Here is a 22,990-nt window from a genome sequence, read left to right as displayed (position 1 = left end):
CTGAACAACGTCTATTTGCGCCCCTACTGGATGGAAACTACAAATGTAATGGCTGTGCTCAATGCAATGGCACTTATAAATGTAGATCCTTCAAACACCCACAAACAGGGAAATCGATCCCAATAAAAGGTGTTATTACGTGCTCCACTAAGGCAGTTATTTATCTTATAACTTGTTCTTGTGGTAAAAATGATGTAGGTAAAACAAAGCGTGAATTAAAAGTACGTATCTCAGAGCATCGTAGCACCATTAGGTGTAAAAACTTTACTTATCCAGTTGCGGCCCACTTCTTGGAGGCAGGCCACTCGATTTCGTCTCTGCGTTATATTGGCATCGAACATGTCACCCTCCCTAGGAGAGGGTGACCTTGATAATTTATTGTTAAAACGAGAGGCTGCCTGGATCTTTAACTTAAAGACCCTTCCTCCCTTCGGTCTCAACGTAGACTTTGATCTGAAGCCATTCTTGTGATTATTGTGACTTTGCCATTGTAATTGTTTGTAAGCTTGTGTAGTCAAAAATGAATTTATGATCGTATGCTATCCATTTGTTGTTTGAATGCTGTTCTTTGTATACCATTTCAATATTTGATAATTAACCAATGATATTAGGCCACTCTTGGCCATGATTACAGTCTACTGTGTCTTTTGACACTATAAAAACGAGTCATCCTGCAGTGTTTGTGATTATACCCTGATAAAGACAGCTTTGGTTGTCGAAATGTTGGTATTACATTGTTGCATCTGAGCTCCTCAAGTTTTCTACTCCGCTAGCCAGCACCTCGCCTAAATAGGTGTTAGTTTCTTTTTCTTCTAGGTTTACAATATATCACAAACTGTTTCTGCATATTGGTTATAGTCCTGTACCAAGCCCTCCCATCTGTCCTGTACCAAGCCCTCCCTTCTGTCCTCTACCAAGCCCTCCCTTCTGTCCTCTACCAAGCCCTCCCTTCTGTCCTGTACCAAGCCCTCCCATCTGTTCAGTACCAAGCCCTCCCATCTGTCCTGTACCAAGCCCTCCCTTCTGTCCTGTACCAAGCCCTCCCATCTGTTCAGTACCAAGCCCTCCCATCTGTCCTGTACCAAGCCCTCCCTTCTGTCCTGTACCAAGCCCTCCCATCTGTTTAGTACTAAGCCCTCCCATCTGTTCAGTACCAAGCCCTCCCATCTGTTCAGTACCAAGCCCTCCCATCTGTTCAGTACCAAGCCCTCCCATCTGTCCTGTACCAAGCCCGCCATCTGTCCTGTACCAAGCCCTCCCATCTGTCCTGTACCAAGCCCTCCCATCTGTTCAGTACCAAGCCCTCCCATCTGTTCAGTACCAAGCCCTCCCATCTGTTCAGTACCAAGCCCTCCATCTGTCCTGTACCAAGCCCTCCATCTGTTCAGTACCAAGCCCTCCCATCTGTCCTGTACCAAGCCCTCCATCTGTCCTGTACCAAGCCCTCCCATCTGTCCTGTACCAAGCCCTCCCATCTGTCCTGTACCAAGCCCTCCCATCTGTCCTGTACCATGCCCTCCTATCTGTCCTGTACCAAGCCCTCCCTTCTGTCCTGTACCAAGCCCTCCCATCTGTTCAGTACCAAGCCCTCCCATCTGTTCAGTACCAAGCCCTCCCATCTGTTCAGTACCAAGCCCTCCCATCTGTTCAGTACCAAGCCCTCCATCTGTCCTGTACCAAGCCCTCCCATCTGTCCTGTACCAAGCCCTCCCATCTGTTCAGTACCAAGCCCTCCCATCTGTTCTGTACCAAGCCCTCCCATCTGTTCAGTACCAAGCCCTCCCATCTGTCCTGTAACAAGCCCTCTCATCTTTTCAGTACCAAGCCCTCCCATCTGTTCTGTACCAAGCCCTCCCATCTGTTCAGTACCAAGCCCTCCCATCTGTTCAGTAACAAGCCCTCCCATCTGTTCAGTACCAAGCTCTCCCATCTGTTCAGTACCAAACCCTCCCATCTGTTCAGTACCAAGCCCTCCCATCTGTTCAGTACCAAGCCCTCCCATCTGTCCTGTACCAAGCCCTCCCTTCTGTCCTGTACCAAGCCCTCCCATCTGTTCAGTACCAAGCCCTCCCATCTGTTCAGTACCAAGCCCTCCCTTCTGTCCTGTACCAAGCCCTCCCATCTGTTCAGTACCAAGCCCTCCCATCTGTTCAGTACCAAGCCCTCCCATCTGTTCAGTACCAAGCCCTCCCATCTGTCCTGTACCAAGCCCTCCATCTGTCCTGTACCAAGCCCTCCCATCTGTCCTATACCAAGCCCTCCCATCTGTCCTGTAACAAGCCCTCCCATCTTTTCAGTACCAAACCCTCCCATCTGTTCTGTACCAAGCCCTCCCATCTGTTCAGTAACAAGCCCTCCCATCTGTTCAGTAACAAGCCCTCCCATCTGTTCAGTACCAAGCTCTCCCATCTGTTCAGTACCAAGCCCTCCCATCTGTTCAGTACCAAGCCCTCCCATCTGTTCAGTACCAAGCCCTCCTATCGGTTCAGTACCATGCCCTCCCATCTGTCTTGTACCAAGCCCTCCCATCTGTTCAGTACCAAGCCCTCCCATCTGTTCAGTACCAAGCCCTCCCATCTGTTCAGTACCAAGCCCTCCCATCTGTTCGGTAACATGACCTCCCATCTATTCAGTACCAAGCCCTCCCATCTGTCCTGTACCATGCCCTCCCATCTGTCTTGTACCAAGCCCTCCCATCTGTTCAGTAACAAGCCCTCCCATCTGTTCAGTACCAAGCTGTACACTTGTGTTCAGTACCATGCCGTCCCAAGGAGTTTGTTCATTAAGTTCAGTATGTCTCTTGTTTACGCTGTTGATAGAGGGTAGAGCTTGGAGAGTGGGCTAGCCTATATGAGCAATGCCTATGAAATATGTAGACTATGACACACACACACACACACACACACACACACACACACACACACACACACACACACACACACACACACACACACACACACACACACACACACACACACATACACAAATGTGTATGACCCTTCATTTAAAGGGCAGATGGCGCCCCTGATCCTCATCCCAATTCTTCCCCCTCAGACATTTCAGGTCACCTCGTCCTCCATCTTACCCTAAGCTCCGTGCCTATGTGTCTATGTGAGGACAGAGGGGATAGCTGCACTCCTGTACAGGGGATACTGTAGCTAGGGTTTTGGGGCCTCTGATCCAACAGGATTCCTTCCTGGTAATCCTATTAGTTTTAGCATCTCTCTGCAGCCAGACAGAGACAGACCTTTTCAGGATTTTTAATGTTCCTCTCTGCTCTGTTGGAACCATGTGACTACATGGCCTCTATCATGCCTATACACACACACAGGCCACACACACACCACATAACTCAGATATCCTTTCTTCTTTCTCTCTCCCTCCCTCTCCATCCCTCTCCATCCCTCTCTCCCTCCCCCTCTCTCCCTCCCTCTCCCTCACCCCCCCACCTCCCTCCCTCCCTCCCTCCCTCCCTCCCTCCCTCCCTCCCTCCCTCCCTCCCTCCCTCCCTCCCTCCCTCTCCCTCCCTCCCTCCCTCCCTCTCCCTCTCCCTCTCCCTCTCCCTCTTCCCTCCCTCCCTCCCTCCCTCCCTCCCTCCCTCCCTCCCTCCCTCCCTCCCTCCCTCCCTCCCTCCCTCCCTCCCTCCCTCCCTCCCTCCCTCCCTCTCCCTCCCTCTCCCTCCCCCTCCCTCTCCCTCCCCCTCCCTCTCCCTCCCCCTCTCTCCTTCAAGCTCCAGTGACTTTATGAGGCAGCTACCTGCATTATGTTGGAGTTGCTGGATTTTCTCTCACAAGTCAATGCCCATTTTAACAGTTCCGTCTGAAACACCTTGACAGTTTGATAAGCAGGTATTACACGGATACATTTTCCCAAACTGAGAAACTCCATTTACAGCAGATCAAAAAATAGCCTTTTATAAAGTGTGTGTGCGTGCGTGCGTGTGTGTGTGTGTGTGTGTGATCTCATGAGTGTGTATGCACATCTTTGTATGAGTTTGTGTGTGCTAACAGGTTGCACTTTTTTATTCCCATGTGGGTAGCCCACTGAGTGGCTGCCATCAGAACCCTGGGAGCGCTTGTCGTGTTGCTCCGCCCGTCAGCGAGTCACTGGAGCGAGGGATGCTTCTCACGGCACACCAAGAGCACAGGGACTCACTCAGGGGCTGCTACTGCTAGGCTTAGTCAGTCTCTCTCTGGAAACGTCACTGGTTCCTTGATGTCCAGGATGCTTTTCAAGACGGTTCTATAGTACTGCATAAAGTACTAGAGTATTGTACAGTACAAAAAGGCATTGTTGGAGTTTGGGGTATTTTTTCATTTTTGGATGATTGTCCCCTTTTCAGGCTATAATTGAGACTATGAAACTACCTAAATAACTAATAGATCTGTCATTGTCATTGAAGCAGGTCTAAGAAGCGGTAGATCTGTTCTACGTGTGTGTTCTATTTCTATGCTTCCCGTTCTTAAGTGTAGTTTTGGCATCTTTACTTTGTGTTTTGTACACCAGCTTCAAACAGCTGATAATACTATATTATTGGTTTAGATGGTACAATGATTCTTGATTGAAACTGAAACTGAAATTAGGCAAACTTTTGGAATTTTTGCAACCAGGAAATGGCAGAGTGATTTCTGCATAGTGTATCTTTAAATGACTGACTGACTTGCTAGTTGATCGTCTCTGGTCAACGTTTTTTAAATGCATTTGACTTAACTAGGCAAGTCAGTTAAGAACAAATTCTTATTTACAATAACGGCCTACCCTGCCCAAACCCTAACCCGGACGACGCTGGGCCTATTGTGCACCACCCTATGGGACTCCCAATCACAGCCTGTTGTGATACAGCCTGGAATCGAACCAGGGACTGTAGTGACGCCTCTAACACTGAGATGCAGTGCCTTAGACCGCTGCGCCACTCGGGAGTCCACTGTCTGGTTTTGCTCTTGTCCTCGTCCTCCCCTGCTCTGGAGATGGAAGCTGTACATCATTCACAAAGTGGAATAATTTATTGTAGAACTGTCTTTGTCACACACACACACACACACACACACACACACACACAGCGAGTGTGATGAAGCTCTGTCATCTAGAGGAGACAGCCACAGCTGTATCTGACAGATGGGACCACTGTGTGGTGTCGGATCTGGTCTGTCTCATTCTGTGGTCTCTGCCAGCAGCACTGTTGTTAAAGCAACACATTCTGTGTAACAAACCACAATGTTCTGACAAGCCGGTGCACTTGAACAAGCATCTAACTAGCTTTAACAAACCACAACACTGACAGTCCACCACAGTTTAAACCACAACACTGACAGTCCACTGCAGTCTAAACCACAACACTGACAGTCCACTGCAGTCTAAACCACAACACTGACAGTCCACTGCAGTTTAAACCACAACACTGACAGTCCACTGCAGTCTAAACCACAACACTGACAGTCCACTGCAGTCTAAACCACAACACTGACAGTCCACCACAGTTTAAACCACAACACTGACAGTCCACTGCAGTCTAAACCACAACACTGACAGTCCACTGCAGTCTAAACCACAACACTGACAGTCCACTGCAGTCTAAACCACAACACTGACAGTCCACTGCAGTCTAAACCACAACACTGACAGTCCACCACAGTTTAAACCACAACACTGACAGTCCACTGCAGTCTAAACTACAACACTGACAGTCCACTGCAGTTTTAACCACAACACTGACAGTCCACTGCAGTCTAAACCACAACACTGACAGTCCACTGCAGTTTTAACCACAACACTGACAGTCCACTGCAGTCTAAACCACAACACTGACAGTCCACTGCAGTCTAAACCACAACACTGACAGTCCACTGCAGTCTAAACCACAACACTGACAGTCCACTGCAGTCTAAACCACAACACTGACAGTCCACTGCAGTCTAAACTACAACACTGACAGTCCACCGCAGTTTAAACCACAACACTGACAGTCCACTGCAGTTTTAACCACAACACTGACAGTCCACCACAGTCTAAACCACAACACTGACAGTCCACTGCAGTCTAAACGACAACACTTGACAGTCCACCGCAGTCTTAACTACAACACTGACAGTCCACTGCAGTCTAAACCACAACACTGACAGTCCACTGCAGTCTAAACTACAACACTGACAGTCCACTGCAGTCTACACCACAACACTGACAGTCCACTGCAGTCTAAACTACAACACTGACAGTCCACTGCAGTCTAAACTACAACACTGACAGTCCACTGCAGTCTAAACGACAACACTTGACAGTCCACCGCAGTCTTAACTACAACACTGACAGTCCACTGCAGTCTAAACCACAACACTGACAGTCCACTGCAGTCTAAACTACAACACTGACAGTCCACTGCAGTCTACACCACAACACTGACAGTCCACTGCAGTCTAAACTACAACACTGACAGTCCACCACAGTCTAAACCACAACACTGACAGTCCACTGCAGTCTAAACGACAACACTTGACAGTCCACCGCAGTCTTAACTACAACACTGACAGTCCACTGCAGTCTAAACCACAACACTGACAGTCCACTGCAGTCTTAACGACAACACTTGACAGTCCACCGCAGTCTAAACTACAACACGGACAGTCCACTACAGTCTAAACTACAACACTGACAGTCCACTGCAGTCTAAACCACAACACTGACAGTCCACTGCAGTCTAAACTACAACACTGACAGTCCACTGCAGTCTACACCACAACACTGACAGTCCACTGCAGTCTAAACTACAACTCTGACAGTCCACTGCAGTGTAAACCACAACACTGACAGTCCACTGCAGTCTAAACGACAACACTTGACAGTCCACCGCAGTCTTAACTACAACACTGACAGTCCACTGCAGTCTAAACCACAACACTGACAGTCCACTGCAGTCTAAACTACAACACTGACAGTCCACTGCAGTCTACACCACAACACTGACAGTCCACTGCAGTCTAAACTACAACACTGACAGTCCACTGCAGTCTAAACTACAACACTGACAGTCCACTGCAGTCTAAACGACAACACTTGACAGTCCACCGCAGTCTTAACTACAACACTGACAGTCCACTGCAGTCTACACCACAACACTGACAGTCCACTGCAGTCTAAACTACAACACTGACAGTCCACTGCAGTCTACACCACAACTCTGACAGTCCACTGCAGTCTAAACTACAACACTGACAGTCCACTGCAGTGTAAACCACAACTCTGACAGTCCACTGCAGTCTAAACTACAACACGGACAGTCCACTGCAGTGTAAACCACAATGGCTATCATGCCAATGCTCTTCTCTTGAAATTAAAATATATGTTTTCTTTTTTTGTTGATGCCTTAATTAGCACAAGCAAGCTGCACTATGTAATGCCAAGCTACAGTACGAGTTGTTATCCCATGCCTAATGCCATGCATGTAGGAAGTCTCCTGTGGGTTTTCCCCTTTTACAAGGCCCATGTCTCCCTTCCCTCCCCATGTGGTCTAGTCCCCTGCTGTGTTTAGCCCTGTGTGTAACCCTGTTAAAGAGCCACTGTAGGTCAGGCATGCCAGCCAGTGTCAGCCTAGGGCCCTCTCTCCCAGCCAACCCTCTCCCAGCCAGCCTTCTCTCCCAGCCAGCCTTCTCTCCCAGCCAACCCTCTCCCAGCCAACCCTCTCTCCCAGCCAACCCTCTCTCCCAGCCAGCCTTTTCTCCCAGCCAGCCTTCTCTCCCAGCCAGCCTTCTCTCCCAGCCAACCCTCTCTCCCAGCCCTCTCTCCCAGCCAACCCTCTCTCCCAGCCAGCCTTCTCTCCCAGCCAGCCAGTCCTCTCTCTCAACCAACCCTCTCTCCCAGCCAGCCCTCTCTCCCAGCCAGCCCTCTCTCTCAACCAACCCTCTCTCCCAGCCAACCCTCTCTCCCAGTCAACACTCTCTCCCAGACAACCCTCTATCCCAGCCAACCCTCTCTCCCAGCCAACCCTCTCTCCCAGCCAACCCTCTCTCCCAGTCAGCCTTCTCTCCCAGCCAACCCTCTCTCCCAATCCTCTCTCCCAGCCAACCCTCTCTCCCAGCCAGCCTTCTCTCCCAGCCAACCTTCTCTCCCAATCCTCTCTCCCAGCCAGCCTTCTCTCCCAGCCAACCCTCTCTCCCAGCCAACCCTCTCTCCCAGCCAACCCTCTCTCCCAATCCTCTCTCCCAGCCAGCCTTCTCTCCCAGCCAACCCTCTCTCCCAGCCAACCCTCTCTCCCAGCCAACCCTCTCTCCCAGCCAACCCTCTCTCCCAGCCAGCCTTCTCTCCCAGCCAGCCTTCTCTCTCAGCCAACCCTCTCTCCCAGCCAGCCTTCTCTCCCAGCCAGCCTTCTCTCCCAGCCAGCCTTCTCTCTCAGCCAACCCTCTCTCCCAGCCAACCCTCTCTCCCAGCCAACCCTCTCTCCCAGCCAGCCTTCTCTCCCAGCCAGCCTTCTCTCTCAGCCAACCCTCTCTCCCAGCCAACCCTCTCTCCCAGCCAACCCTCTCTCCCAACCCTCTCTCCCAGCCAACCCTCTCTCCCAACCCTCTCTCCCAGCCAGCCGTATCTCCCAACCCTCTCTCCCACTGGGCTAGACTGGAGCCCAAGAGTTCAATCAATAATATGTGCAGTCGGGCAGAAATCCCACATTTCATACGCACGCACTCACACTCATATATACACACAGATACGCATACGTGCGCGAACACACATACAGACACTTTACACACTCCTGAACCAGGTCAAGGGCGTTGTCCATAGCGACCTGCTCGGCAACTACTCTCTCACTCCCCCGCTGTCCGAGGGTAAGACTCCAGTCGTGTGTGTTTTTTCTCGCTCTTACGTCAGAGTTGGACCACCCTCCTCCTCCTCTGGCTTAGGTCCAGAATGAGAGACTGAACTGATATGGAGGGAGGGAACAACATCACTGCACTGCCTCCGTCTAGAAAGATGCTAAGATGATAATTAGTATAGAACACACATAACCACTGGTTATCAAACCTTCCACGTTATGGCTGAGAAACAGAAGGTACAGGAAGGATTTCAGGGAACCTAATCATTTACAGGCGCTCTTGGAATTGGAGTTCTGTTCAAGGAAAAACCCCTTACTGTATTGTCATGTAGAAAGCCACTGAAAAAAACTATGTGAAGGCCTCTTGTCAGTCTGTCCAGTTTTTATTTGTTTCTCACCAACTAGCCATAACTTTGAGTTCCTTGGATTCCTCTGAGATTCTTTTCAAGTTGAATGTTAGAAGGCCGTTGGACAGTTGTTGTGTTTTTCAGCTCGGCTCAGTTCCTCAACAGCAGGCTCTTTGTCAGAGTCTTTCAAAAAGACGAAAATGCCTAGAAATTCCCCAATCCTGAGAATTGCATTGAGGCGGTTGCCGCGATACAGTCCATAGGGGCCATTGTGAGGGTTGTATAGAGCCAACGGTTCGACAGGGAGCAGCAATGGCCCATAATGCTCCTTGCATTCCACTGTCCTTTGAGCATCCTTTGAGCTGAGCTATGGTGGATTGTGGGTAGTTTATAATTTCTCAATCTGTTTATAAAATCGTAGCTCCGTCCCCACCAAGTCACTTTCTCTGAAAACAGAAAGAAAGAACTATGAATAAGATTCACTGTAACTCCCATCGGTATGTAAATCAATCCAGTAGTCCGTTGCTATGTTCAGTTTATCAACCGTGAACCAACGGACATAACATATCCTACAAGACTTGCCTAGTTGAATAAAGGTTAAAGGATAAAGGACCTCTGCTTAGGTGCATTTGAGAAGTGACATTGGAAGAACATTAGAACAACACTCCTTAGTCCCCTGTCTGTGTGTAAATCAATCCTACGCTGAGTTTACCGTGGACTCCGTTCAGTTCTTCAGGTAAAATAAAATGGTCATGCTTATTTACAAGCCCTTAACCAACAATGCAGTTCAAGAATTAGTTAAGAAAGTATTTACTAACTAAACTAAATTCCTTTTTTAAAATGAAAGGTAACACAATAAAATAACAATAATGAGGCTATTTGACCTTGATCCAACGTATATGACGGATCCTACAAGACTAGCCTTTCATTAGAGCGATGTTGACAGATACCTTTGCCTCTACATCAACACCAACTGGTGTGCTAACTCCAGCGTGGTGGAGGGGTCGACCCACTGTTCACCTGTCTTGAAATACTTGATGGTCAAATGCCGACCCTTCTAACTCCCGAGGGAGTTTTCAGCTGTTATCGTGATTGCTGTATACATTTCCCCTCATGACAAGAAAAATAACAAGCTGGCACTTAATGAACTGTACAGGGCAAGAAAACCTACATTTAAAGACTACTTTTCTGATTGCCGGTGTAACTAAAGCATGTGATGCCAAACATTCATCAACACGTCACCAACGCCACCCTGGGGCGATAAAGTCCTAGACCACTGTTATTCTACCCACAAGCAAGCATACAAGGCCCTGCCTCGTCCACCATTCCGCAAATCAGATCATGATTCCATACTCCTGCTTCCTGTTTACAAGCAGAAACTCAAACAGGAAGTTCCTGTGACTCGCTCTGTTGAGATTATGCTACAAGACCGCTAGCGCTGATTGGAAAATGTTTAGAGAATCCGCCGATAACATTGACGAGCTAACCACCTCTGTCACCGGATTCATTAGAAAATTAATCGGTGACGTCGTCCCCACTGTGTGGGTTCGCTGCTTCCCCAATCAACTGCCCTGGACAAACACAGAGGTTGGCGGTAAACTAAAGGACAGGGCTACCTTACAAAGAGCTCAGAGTCATCAAACAGAGTCATCAAACGAGCAAAAGGACAGTATAAGAATACGGTGGAATCATACTACACATGTTCAGACACCCGTCACATGTGGCAGGGGCTGCAGTCCATTACAGATTACAAAGGAAGACCCAACTGTGATCTGCCCAACGATTCCTCTCTACCAGATGAACTCAATGCATTTTATGCACGCTTTGACAACAACAACATCGTGCTGGGTGTGAAGGCCATCATTGACCCAGAGGATTGGGTGATCTTGCTGTCCGAGGGCGATGTGAGAAAGGTCTTTAATCAGGTCAACACCCGCAAGGCTGCGGGCCTGATGGTATTCCAGGGTGCGTTTTCAGAGCATGTGCAGAACAGCTGGCAGGCATATTCACGGTCATTATCAACCTCTCCTTGGTCTAGTCTGTAATACCCATATGTTTTAAGATGACATCCATCATTTCTGTCCCCAAGAACTCTAAGTCTTCATGCCACAATAATTACCGCCCTGTAGCACTCACTTTATTATGAAGTGCTTTGAGAGGCTGGTTTTGTCACCCACTCCAATTTGCCCCAATAGATCCATAGATGACGCAATCTCAATTGTTCTCCACACTGCCCTCACCCACCTAGATAAGAGGAATACCTACTGTATGTGAGAATGCTGTTTATTGACTACAGCTCAGTGTTCAACACCATTGTCCCCTCCAAGCTCGTCATCAAGCTTAGCACTCTGGGTCTGAACACCTCCCTCTGCATCTGGATCCTGGACTTCCTGAAGGGTCGACCACAGGTGGTGAGGGTAGGCAACATCAGCTCTACCACGCTGACACCCAACACAGGGACCCCACAGGGGTGTGTGCTTAGTCCCCTCCTGTACTCCCTGTTCACCCACAACTGCGTGGCCAAGCACGCCTCCAACACCATCATCAAGTTTGCTGACAACACGACAGTGGTAGGCCTGATCACCGGTGACGATGAGTCAGTCTACAGGGAAGAGGTCAGTGACCTAGCAGTGTGGCGCCAGAACAACAGCCTCTCCCTCAATGTCAGTAAGACCATGGAGCTGATCTTGGACTACAGGAAATGGAGGGGAGAGTACGCCCACATCCACATTGACAGGGCTGCAGTGGAGCAGGTCGAGAGCTTCAAGTCGCGAAGAAGTGACAACAGCTCCTCTTCTCCCTCTGGAGGTTGAAAAAGTTTTGGATGGGCCCTCAAATCTTCAAAAAGTTCTACAGCTGTACCATTGAGAGCATTTTGACTGACTGCATCACTACCTGGTATGGCAATAGCACCACCCTTAATCACATGGCGCTACAGAGGGTGGTGCGGACAGCCCAGAACATCACTGGGACCGAGCTCCCTGCCATAAAGGATATCTATATAAGACGGGGTGATAGGAAGACCCAAGCCATAGACTATTCTCTCTGCTTCCGCACGGCATGTGGTACCGGTGCATCAAGTCTGGCACCAACAGGCTCTTGAACAGTTTCTCTCCCTAAGCAACCAGACGGATGAATAGTTAAAAAAAATAACCACATAGACTATCTGAGTTAACCTTGTATCTTTATTGACCTTTTAGTTTTGCACTCACAAGGTTCTACACACTCACTCTCACTCACTCCATCATCTGGACTCACAAGGTTCTACACACTCACTCTCACTCACTCCATCATCTGCACTCACAAGGTTCTACACACTCACTCTCACTCACTCCATCATCTGCACTCACAAGGTTCTACACACTCACTCACTCTCACGCCATCATCTGCACTCACAAGGTTCTACACACTCACTCTCACTCACTCCATCATCTGCACTCACAAGGTTCTACACACTCATTCACTCTCACTCCATCATCTGCACTCACAAGGTTCTACACACTCACTCTCACTCCATCATCTGCACTCACACATAATATGCACATACATTTATACTGACTCTACACACCCGCACACCCACTCACCTGCAAGCTGCTGCTACTCTGTTTATCTTAGATCCTGTTGCCTAGTCACCTTAACCCTATACATACAGTGTATCTACCTCCATCACTCCAGTATCCCTGCACATTGTAAATATGGTATCGGAACTTACCGTATATATAGTATACTTACTTACGTACTTATTGTGTTTTTCATATTTCTTCTTATTTCTCTTGTGTTTTTTTTCTAGTATTACACTGTTATTGATTATTTAATTTTGTGGTTTTGAGTTTGCAAGAAAGGCATTTCACTGTACTTGTGCATGTGACATTGAACATTGAAAACACGTAGCTCTACAATTAGTAGAAAATGACTGGGCCCCTTTCCTCTCAACTGAGAGCGCCTTTGTCATTGAGAAAACAGGCAGTTAACACCAAAACCAGTCTCAATCCAGCTTTGTTGCCTTACTGTATGGTGCTTAAATAAATCCTATTTTTTAGTAGAGCCATTTCTGGGAACATGTGGAAAGACAGACTTCTCCACAGACTTAGGCTCTGCCTTGTCCTGAGGCCTACCTACACTGTAGTCAAATGGAATGTATCTGAAACATACAGTACATGAGAAGAGAGGTTTTTCTCTCTCTCTCTGAGGATGTTGGTGGGCTAGCGACTTTGATGGGAGAATTGGGGGCTCAGGAAGATAAAGGGTTCATTCGTACTGGGAGGTCGTGGGACAAAAGGCCTTTGAAAGGAGAAGGTTGAAACATACCGTTAACTCCAGGGTCACATAATGTCTGTGATTACCTCTCACTAGTTTGTTCCTCAATTGAATTGATGCACCTTGGTTGGATTGCGAGGTAACGAGAGTTTACTCTTTCCTTAGACTCATCACCTCTGTAGTCATTGGCATCTCTTTATTTTGATGAAAGAAAAAGCAAAGCCACTTCCCTCTTCTTTTTAACAACACTGTGGAATGTTATGGATGACGGTACCATTGGTTTACGCCGCATAGACTTTTTATGCCAGAGAGGCTTGTTTCAAAATGACACACCCGGCCCTCTTTCCAATTTCCCTATCAAATTTTGTAATGTATGTGTGTCTCCTTCGTTTAAAGGTCTTAACTGAAAGCACTTCCACTGCTGAACTGGCAAATACGCCGGAGCGTCACTTAGTAAGACCTGGCAAAGCTCTGTAGTATTCTATAAGAGAAAAATGTAGACCAATTATAGCGTCTGAGTGTTTTTAAAGGGTGAACCTGATTGTACTGAGATCAGATATTATATCTGGAGCCTTTCCATAATTTTGTGACTTTGCGCAAAGTCATCACTATTCAAGCTGTCTTCTTATAATAAATTACTGACGGAAACGCTGAAGGAATGTTTTTTTGCGTACCTCCTTATGAGTGATGATTCAGTCTATTTAGTCATCCATCTAGTGTTTTAAGACTTTGAAGTGTATTATTTTTAAGGGTATAGTGATTTTAATAGTGATTTGGGCTCCCGAGTGGCGAAGCGGTCTAAGGCACTGCATCTCAGAGCAAGAGGAAACACTACAGTCCCTGGTTCAAATCCAGGCTGAATCACATCCGGCTGTGATTGGGATAGGGCGATGCACAATTTTACCTAGCGTCGTCCAGGTTTGGCCGGGGTAGGCCATGATTGTAAATAAGAATTTGTTCTTAACTGACTTGCCTAGTTAAATTAAGGTGAAATATACTATATATTTTAAATAAAATAATAGACTTCTACGCAAAGTTTTGACTTTAAAGGGATACTTCATTATTTTGGCAATGAAAGCCTTTATGTACTTCCCCAGAGTCACATGAAGTTATGGATATCATTTATAGCGTTAGCAAAATGACTGGAAGTCTATGGTAACTTCTAGCATGCTAGTAGATACCATAGCCTTCCAGTTGTTGCTCTAACACTAGTTAGCACTGGCTCTCAAGACTACCTTTAAGTTTCTTCATACTAGTTGCAGAGAAATAAAAATGGTAGCCATGACTCTGGGGAAGTAGATAGAGGGCTTCACTGCCAAAATCCTGAAGTATCCCTTAAAAGCCGGGGTACGCCGACGATTTTTGTCCTTTGTACACTGCAAATTGATCACGACTATGCCCAAAAAGAGATTGTATTTGAAAATAATAATTTCATAGCTTGATTACAATGAGAATAATTAGGAATAGATTTCCTAAATTAACACTTATAGCTGAATTCATGGTGATTTTAAAGTCTTGTTGCCGACCCCTGCTTTAAAGTCTTCCAATTGTTTAAATTTTTGTTCATTGTTTGCATGGTGTACATTTTCCAACTAAATGCTGACTTGCAGGTTCCTTCTCAACAATGTAACAACAATGAGACATAATACAATATATGAATATGAACATATAGTAAACGGCTCAGTAGAATAGAATAAACATTTTCACATAAGTATAATACAGGAAGGCACAATCTATAGTCCAACATTTACAGGTGTTTTGGGGAAGGGGGGGATGGAGGGCAGTGTGTGTAGCAGAAAGTATTCACACCCCTGGACAAATTTAATTTGGTTACACCCTGAATCTAAAATGGATTCAATTGTGATTTTGTGTCACTGGCCTACAAACAAAACCCCATAATGTCAAATTGGAATGATGTTTTCATACATTTTTACAAATGAATGAAAAGCTGAAATGTCTTGAGTCAATAAGTATTCAACCCCTTTGTTATGGCAAGCCTAAATCATTTCAGGAGTAAAAAATGTCTTAACAAGCTTCATAAGTTGCATGGAATCACTCATGTTTAACATGATTTTTGAATGTCTTCCTCATCTCTGTACCCCATACATACAATTATCTGTAAGCTCCCTCAGTAGAACAGTGCATTTCAAACACAGATTCAACCACAAATACCAGGGAGGTTTTCCAATGCCTCGCAAAGAAGAACAGCTATTGGTAGATGAGTAAAAATAAAAAATCAGATATTGAATATCTCTTTGAATATGGGGAAGTTATTAATTCAATACACCCAGTCACTACAAAGATACAGGCGTCCTTCCTAACTCAGTTGCCAAAGAGGAAGAAAAACACTCAGGGATGTTACCATGAGGCCAATGGTGACTTTAAAACAGTTAGAGTGTAATGGCTGTGATATGAGAAAACTGAGGATGGATCAACAACATTGTATTTACTCCTCAATACTAACCTAAATAACATTGTGAAAATAAGGAAGCCTGTACAGAATACAAATATTCCAAAACATGCATCCTGTTTGCAATAAGGCAGTAAAGTAAAACTGCAAAAAAAATGTGGCTAAGAAATTAACTTTATGTCCTGGATACATAGAGTTACAGATTGTTAGGGGCAAAACCAAAACAACACATCACTGAGTACCACTATTTTCAAGCATGGTGGTGGCTGCATCATGTTATGGGTATGGTTGTCGTCTGCAAGGTTTTTTAGAATAAAAATACATGGAATAGAGCTAAGCACAGGCAAAATCCTAGAGAGAAACCAGGTTCAGTCTGCTTTCCACCAGACACTGGGAGACATTCACCTTTCAGGAGGACAATAACCAAAAACACACAACAGAATATACACTGGAGTTGCTTACCAAGACGACATTGATTGTTCCTGAGTGGCCTAGATACAGTTTTGACTTAAATCGGCTTAAAAATCTATGGCAAGACTTGAAAATGGCTTAGCAATGGTCAACAACCAACTTGATAGAGGTTGAAGAATTTAAAAAATAGTAATGTGCTAATATTGTACAATCCAGGTGTGCAAATCTCTTAGAGACGTACCCAGAAAGACTGGGTCTTTCACTGCCAAAGGTGATTCTAAAGAGTATTGACTCAGGGGGTTGAATACTTATCTCATCAAGATATAAATATTTATTTATAAATATTATAATTTTTCTTCCACTTTGACATTACATAGTATTTTGTGAAGATTGTTGCCAAATTAAATCCATTATAATCCCACTTTGTAACACAACAAAATGGACTGTATATGTGTGTGTGTAATTCTGTGTGGGTGTGTGCATAAGTGACTGCATGTGTGCTAAGGTGCGGAGAATCAGAGCAGGTGGTCAGTCCAGTTCAAGTGTTCTGGACCATATTCAGTAGTGTTTTTCATCATGAATCGTGTTCTGGGGGCCGCTCTGCAGAGTGGCCACTAGCTGGCACAGCCACAAAGTCATTCAATCTAACCTTAACCCTAACCGTAACCACACAGCTAACCTTAATGCCTAACCTTAACCACACTGCTAACCCTAATGCCTAACCCTAACTCTAAATTAAGACCAAAAAGTAAATTTTTTACAATATAGCCAATTTGGACTTGCAGCTAGCCTATCTAAGGGAAAATTGCTCAGTTCTGCCTCCAGAATTAGACTCATGACAATAAATGTCAACCGGCTATTCAGTATATGACCTCAGTATCAATGTTGTTACTGATTCCATTGTGACAGAGTGATACTGTGCAACAGCATGACGGCACAAACAGTCATTTCTGTTACCAAACTTTGCATCTGCACTGTTCTTCAAGTAAATGTGTTTTTGTAAAATGTAGAGTGGAAATTGTTGAAAGTAGTCATTGTGCCTAGAGTTTGTTTAACTTTGCAATCATTGGTTTTTGTTTGACACACATTATAAAGTGAAAGATCTGAGTCAGTGTCACACTGTTACAGTGGAATGTCCTCGGTATGTGTAAAGATTACAACTGTGTCGTACTCCTATAGTGCTTCTTACATGATCATTCATTATTCTCGTTATCCAGTCTCTCTAGCCTACATGTTACTCTCCCAGGGCTCAGAAGTATCTCAAAAAGCCCAACATAATGGACAAAAATGTTCACTTGTGCTCTGAAAACACTTCCTTGTCAGTTGTTATTTTAACATGTCGTCTCGGCGAGTGAGCCCGAGGTAGCTACGTGTCGTGATAACTTTTAATTGTTTGCTCTGCTGTTTATGACGGAAACAGGGAGAACAATGCAAGTGCATTAAATCTTGAATATTTCACAACACTTTTGCACTTAAGCAAAGAAAAATATAAAATGTTCATACTTCGATGAAGTTACAAAAAAAACGTTTTTCCTCCAGCAGGATGCTGACACAAAATGTGAATTATAAAAGACCTCCGTTTGCCATTTTAAAGTTTTTACACAAATAGAGATGGAGTGAAAAGTGTGTGTCCAGGACTCTGGGGGTGGCATGTTGATATAAATGCCTGTGTGTGTGTGTGTGTGTGTGTGTGTGTGTGTGTGTGTGTGTGTGTTTCTGTCTCTGTCTCTGTCTCTCTGTGTGTGTGTGTTCATGTGTGTGAAAGTGTGTGTGTAAATGTGTTTGTATGACTGCTTGGTTAACGTGCATAAGGGTGTGTGTGTGTATAAAGTACAATGAGTGTTTCTTTAAGGGCAGACAGTGCTATTGAGACCCAGCAGCACTTAGGGCCAGTGATGACCCTGTTTCACTGTCTTTGTACTCTGTCTAGCCGGAGTATATGCTGTAATATCAACATCCAGTTTCTCTTTAAACAAAATGTTCCATTGAAACCAATGTTCTTTGGAACAGATCTGTGTGGGGGACGTCCCGCCTATATAATGGTAAGGTAAGGTACCACTGCACAGATGTCCTGCCTGAAAGAGCTGTCCTACTGTTCTCTTACTCATTTTTTATTTATTTACAAAAAATGTAACTAGGCAAGTCAAATTCTTATTTATAATGACAGCCCAGGAACAGTGGGTTAACTGCCTTGTTCAGGGGCAGAACGACAGATCTTTACCTTGTCAGCTCGGGGATTTGATTTAGCAACCTTTTGGTTACTGGCCCAGTGCTCTAACCACTAGGCTACCTGCTACCTCCTCATCTTTAAAGTCATCTGTTTAGTAGGGTTTGCACTCAGCAAATGTTTTGTTGTGTGAACATGGTCATGTGAGATATAAATTCCAATCAACATGCCACAGTGGAACTGTCTGTCTGAGCTAGGGGCTTGTGTAGAATCAAAACTTTTGCTTTGTGACTGATTGTGTCAATCTCTCTCTCTTTTTCCATCTCATCTCTTTCATCATCCCCTTCTGTCACTCAGTCTCCTCTCTTCTTCCTCGTCCCTCTTTCATTTCTCTCTTCCTATCTTTCTCTTTCATCCCCATCTTTCTCTCTTCCTCCCTGTCTGTCTCGCTCCCTCTCTCCATCTCGTTGCTCATCCTCTATTTAATCAGCTCTCCCAGGACCCCGCTCTCAGTAATTAGCTTTGAAACTTTAATCACCATAGACCTAAAGCAGAGGAGAGTAGAGAGATGGTGGCATTATACATACACAGGCACACACACACACTCTTACTCACGTACACACGCTGGTACGCGTACTTGCCCACATATGTAGGCCTATACTAACGTACGCACACGAACGCACACACATACTTTTTACCCAACCTCACACACACCGGCACATCTCAGTGCATTAATATTAAGTGTGGTAGCAGGCCATGGCATGCTCAGACATGTCAGCCAATTAGCCTATGGCACCGTGGATAGGGAAGGTCACGCCATGCGGGAGGCCAGTGCATTACGTTAGCTGTCCTCTCTCTTTCTGTCCCCCCCAACATACAGGGCCTTCCACCATTATGATAGACTGTTACCATATTGTTATGATAGACTGTTACCATACTGTTATGATAGACTGTTACCATACTGTTATGATAGACTGTTACCATACTGTTATGATAGACTGTTACCATACTGTTATGATAGACTGTTACCATACTGTTATGATAGACTAATACTATACTGTTATGATAGAATGTTACCATACTGTTATGATAGACTGTTACTATACTGTTATGATAGACTGTTACCATACTGTTATGATAGACTAATACTATATTGTTATGATAGACTGTTACTATACTGTTATGAAAGACTGTTACCATACTGTTATGATAGACTGTTACTATATTGTTATGATAGACTGTTACTATACTGTTATGATAGACTGTTACCATACTGTTATGATAGACTGTTACCATACTGTTATGATAGACTGTTACCATATTGTTATGATAGACTGTTACTATACTGTTATGAAAGACTGTTACTGTACTGTTATGATAGACTATTACCATACTGTTATGATAGACTGTTACCATACTGTTATGATAGACTGTTACCATACTGTTATGATAGACTGTTACCATACTGTTATGATAGACTAATACTATACTGTTATGATAGACTGTTACCATACTGTTATGATAGACTGTTACTATACTGTTATGATAGACTGTTACCATACTGTTATGATAGACTGTTACCATACTGTTATGATAGACAGTTACCATACTGTTATGATAGACTAATACTATACTGTTATGATAGACTGTTACCATACTGTTATGATATACTATTACCAAACTGTTATGATAGACTAATACTATACTGTTATGATAGACTGTTACCATACTGTTATGATAGACTAATACTATACTGTTATGATAGACTGTTACTATACTGTTATGATAGACTGTTACTATATTGTTATGATAGACTAATACTATACTGTTATGATAGACTGTTACCATACTGTTATGATAGACTGTTACCATACTGTTATGATAGACTGTTACCATACTGTTATGATAGACTGTTACCATACTGTTATGATAGACTAATACCATACTGTTATGATAGACTATTACCATACTGGTATGATAGACTAATACCATATTGTTATGATAGACTGTTACTATACTGTTATGATAGACTCTGTGGTCTTTGGACATGTTTATTAGGCACCAAACAAAACAGACTGAAAAATGGTAAACCTCTCCTCGTCCAGTAATGAACGCTCAATTCCATTTCCAATTGCAAAATATTTTAAGCAATTTCTGTTGTGTTCCCCTAATGAACACAACCCTGGTCTCAGGCCTTGAACCTGGTTTTCTGTTGCAAAATGCTTTAAAATGATTTCCATCACATGCCATACTGAACACAATCCTGGCCTTATAGTTGTCGGAGTTGATGCTAACTGGGTTCATGTTTAAGTGAGGAACCGTGAGGCTGAGTGGAGGCGACGTGGCGGACATGCTAACTTCGCTAGCTAGACTTCCTCTGAGCCGACACAATGGCCAGACACGCAGGAAGTGTGTTAGCCACTCTGAGCAGACACACAGCTGCCATGTCTCATCCTGCCAACAAGCAGAAGACGAGAAGAGCAGGACACCTATTCTGGGAACCGGGACATTTGGGAACTGAACAACCTGGGCTGTTTTATGTTGAAATGTTGAAATACAGTATATAGTAGGATGGATTGTTTGAGGGGGGGGGGTATATGGATGGGGGTGTTTGTGTACAATGTGCGTGCGAATGTGTGTGTCTACATGCGTTTATTCGTGTGTCTATGTTCGTCTTTCATCAACGTGTGTGTGGGTTCCTTTGTGTGTGTCGGGTTGATGTGGCTCAGTCAAGGACTGACTTCCTTTAATAATGGACCTCCTGCTCTCAGCCATCCATACAGACAGATGAGTCAACACTGACTGGGAAACTATCCTATGGTCAGACGTTTCTCAAGGTCCAATGGCCTAACGTCACCCACAGGGGAGGGCAGCAGCTGCTAGAAGTCAACTGTCCAGAAATAAACATTAATATGGCCATTAGCATGAGCTAATCAGCTAATCAGCCTGGGATTGGATTGCGTGTGAATGTGGAGTGCCATGACATTAGAATGGATGAGAGGAAGAACAGATGTAACAATCCCAAATGAAAGAGGGCAATCGAGTAACCGGTTTGTCACAAAATGTTTTGCATATCAGCAATCAAGTTTTCAAGATATATAACTTTCAAACTACAGAAAACCATATGACGCATAACGCAGCATCATATGATGCTAAATGCATCATACAGGGATGATTTCTGTATTTTGAAGTTATATATCTTGAAAACGTGATTGCTGACAAGCAAAACATTTTGGGACGATGTCAACAATAGACTAATGAAACAAATACCAAGAGATTGTTTTTGGATGGAGTTTTCCTTTAAATAAAGATAACATTTTGGGACGATGTCAACAATAGACTAATGAAACAAATACCAAGAGATTGTTTTTGGATGGAGTTTTCCTTTAAATAAAGATAACATTTTAGGACTGTATAGGAGTGTTCATTGTCCCCTGATCATCCTCAGTGTAGTGTTTAGTGTTAAGCCAACTGAATATGAATGTCACTATTTGTTCCTAGGGAACTCACATCATCAGTACCTCAGTCAGACAGCTCAGTGTTCTCATCACTCACCCAACCATTATTTGGAGAAGAACAAGGAACAAAACATGTAATGTTGTTTAATGTCTTCAACTCCAACTTCAGCACTGGTCTAGGTAGCCTCATGGTTCAGCTAGGCCACTAGTCACCGTGTCTCAACTGGTCACTGTGTGGTAGGTAGCCTCTCTCACCATGGTTCAGCTAGGCCACTGGTCACCGTGTTTCAACTGGTCACCGTGTTTCAACTGGTCACTGTGTGGTAGGTAGCCTCTCTCACCATGGTTCAGCTAGGCCACTAGTCACCGTGTCTCAACTGGTCACTGTGTGGTAGGTAGCCTCTCTCACCATGGTTCAGCTAGGCCACTAGTCACTGTGTGGTAGGTAGCCTCTCTCACCATGGTTCAGCTAGGCCACTGGTCACCGTGTTTCAACTGGTCACCGTGTTTCAACTGGTCACTGTGTGGTAGGTAGCCTCTCTCACCATGGTTCAGCTAGGCCACTAGTCACCGTGTCTCAACTGGTCACTGTGTGGTAGGTAGCCTCTCTCACCATGGTTCAGCTAGGCCACTAGTCACCGTGTCTCAACTGGTCACTGTGTGGTAGGTAGCCTCTCACCATGGTTCAGCTAGGCCACTAGTGACTGTGTGGTAGGTAGCCTCTCTCACCATGGTTCAGCTAGGCCACTGGTCACCGTGTTTCAACTGGTCACCGTGTTTCAACTGGTCACTGTGTGGTAGGTAGCCTCTCTCACCATGGTTCAGCTAGGCCACTGGTCACCGTGTTTCAACTGGTCACCGTGTTTCAACTGGTCACTGTGTGGTAGGTAGCCTCTCTCACCATGGTTCAGCTAGGCCACTGGTCACTGTGTGGTAGGTAGCCTCTCTCACTATGGTTCAGTTGGAACCCAATAGGGGTTTCAATGGCTCAGTGGGTTAGAGCACATTGCTACAAACCCAGTTGATTCCCACATGAGCCATGACAGGCCACATGTCTGTGTCACTGTCAATGTTGACAGTTGTTTAAGTGGCTTTGGACGAAAGTGTATATTAAAATAAATGCTCGTATTACGGAACCCTGCT

The 22,990-nt window shown here is 45.1% G+C and overlaps 1 protein-coding gene across 2 annotated transcripts in view; it reads left to right on the top strand.

Annotated features, from left to right (window-relative positions):
• si:dkey-34e4.1 (carboxyl-terminal PDZ ligand of neuronal nitric oxide synthase protein) overlaps positions 1–22,990 on the top strand; it is a 191,131-nt gene that overhangs the window by 67,276 nt on the left and 100,865 nt on the right. The gene's annotated exons all lie outside the window — the stretch shown is intronic.

This window comes from Oncorhynchus mykiss, chromosome 5 (assembly GCF_057628025.1).
Source record: "Oncorhynchus mykiss isolate SJ-2025 chromosome 5, ASM5762802v1, whole genome shotgun sequence".
Classification (NCBI taxonomy): Eukaryota; Metazoa; Chordata; class Actinopteri; order Salmoniformes; family Salmonidae; genus Oncorhynchus; species Oncorhynchus mykiss.
The sequence above is the reverse complement of the archived record's forward strand: the minus strand, read 5'-3'. Positions and strand labels throughout refer to the sequence as shown.